Genomic DNA, 2108 nt, shown 5'->3' on the forward strand with positions numbered 1-2108 from the left:
ATGATGGAAACTGTTCTTTGATGGGGCTGCCAACACCAAAGGCATCGGGATAGGAGCAGTACTGATTTCCGAGATATGGCAACACTACCCTGTTACGGCTCAACTTCGTTTCTATTGCACCAATAACATGGCTGAATACGAGGCGTGTATCTTGGGTTTGAGGTTGGCTATAGACATGGGTGTCCAGGAAATCTTGGTCATGGGTGACTCGGATCTTTTGGTGCACCAGATTCAGGGGGAATGGGAAACACGAGACTTAAAGCTCATACCGTACCGGCAGTGTTTGCATGAGCTTTGTCAACGGTTTCAATCAATAGATTTTAGGCATATTCCAAGGATTCATAATGAGGTTGCCGACGCTTTGGCTACTTTGGCGTCAATGTTGCATCATCCGGATAAGGCTTATGTGGACCCTTTGTAGATTCAGGTCCGCGATCAGCATGCCTATTGTAACATGGTGGAAGAAGAACTTGATGGTGAACCGTGGTTCCATGATGTCAAAGAATACCTCAGGAAGGGAATATATCCAGCACAGGCCACAAGGGATCAAAAGAGGGCAATTCGACGCTTGGCAAGCGGATTTTTCTTCAGTGGAGGAGTGTTGTACAAAAGAACTCCAGATCTTGGTTTATTGAGATGCATAGATGCTAAACAGGCTACAATTATCATGATCGAGGTACATGCGGGAGTTTGTGGACCTCATATGAGTGGATATGTATTGGCAAAGAAGATTCTCCGAGCGGGTTATTATTGGCTTACTATGGAACGGGATTGCATCAGTTTCGTGCGCAAGTGTCATCAATGTCGGGTACATGGAGATTTGATTCATTCTCCACCATCTGAGTTGCATACAATGTCGGCACCATGGCCTTTCGTTGCTTGGGGAATGGACGTCATTGGGCCGATCGAGCCAGCAGCATCGAATGGGCACAGGTTTATTCTGGTAGCCATTTATTATTTCACTAAGTGGGTTGAAGCGAAAAATTTCAAGTCTGTGACCAAAAAGGCAGTGGTCGATTTTGTGCATTCAAATATCATCTGTCGGTTTAGAATCCCGAAGGTAATCATCACGGACAATGGGGCCAATCTCAACAGTCATTTGATAGCGGAGACATGTCAGCGGTTTAAGATCACGCACCGCAATTCCACCCCATATTGTCCTAAGGCGAATGGACCGGTCGAAGCAGCTAACAAGAACATCAAGAAAATACTTCGGAAAATGGTAGAAGGGTCCAGGCAATGGCATGAGAAGTTACCTTTTGCCCTGTTAGGCTACCGCACTACTGTTCGTACCTCAGTAAGGGCGACTCCTTATTCACTGGTGTACGGCACTGAGGCAGTAATACCCGCAGAAGTTGAAATACCGTCCCTTCGGATTATCGCCGAGGCAAAAATTGATGATGTTGAATGGGTCAAAGCCCGCTTGGAACAACTAAGTTTGATTGATGAAAAGAGATTGGCAGCAGTATGTCACGGTCAGTTGTACCAACAGAGAATGGCAAGAGCATATAACAAGAAGGTGCGTCCGCAGAAGTTTGAAGTAGGGCAATTGCTGTTGAGGCGTATCTTACCTCATTGGGCTGAAGCGAAAGGAAAGTTCGCCCCGAACTAGCAGGGGCCATTTGTCGTAACCAGAGTGTTGTCCAATGGCGCATTATATTTGACAGATGTGGAAGGAAAATGTGTAGAAATGGCTATCAACTCTGATGCAGTCAAGCGATACTATGTATGATTTCTTTGTCTAGTTTGTACTTGATTGTACTTGGCATGTGTTTGAAGATTGGAATGACGAAGCCGTTTTGTTCTGCTATCCAAATACTTTATCCTTTGTTACCCCTTTTGAGCCTCGTTTATTTTCTTTTATACCCCTCTTTCGGAATCAGTAGCAAAGACCGGAAATACAAGCATGAAAGATAAGTCAAGGAAAAAGAGAAAAGAAGAAAAATGAAAAGAAAGAAAAGGAAAAGAAGAAAAGAAATGCAAAGAAGGAAAAGAAAAGAAGAAGAGAAGAGAAAACAGAAAAGAAAGAAAAAAAAAGAGAAAAGGAAAGAGAAAAGAAAAAAGAAAAAAAGAAAAAAAAGAAAAAAGGAAAAGAGAAAAGAAAGTGG

Source organism: Nicotiana attenuata, unplaced genomic scaffold (assembly GCF_001879085.1).
Source record: "Nicotiana attenuata strain UT unplaced genomic scaffold, NIATTr2, whole genome shotgun sequence".
NCBI classification, from domain to species: domain Eukaryota; kingdom Viridiplantae; phylum Streptophyta; class Magnoliopsida; order Solanales; family Solanaceae; genus Nicotiana; species Nicotiana attenuata.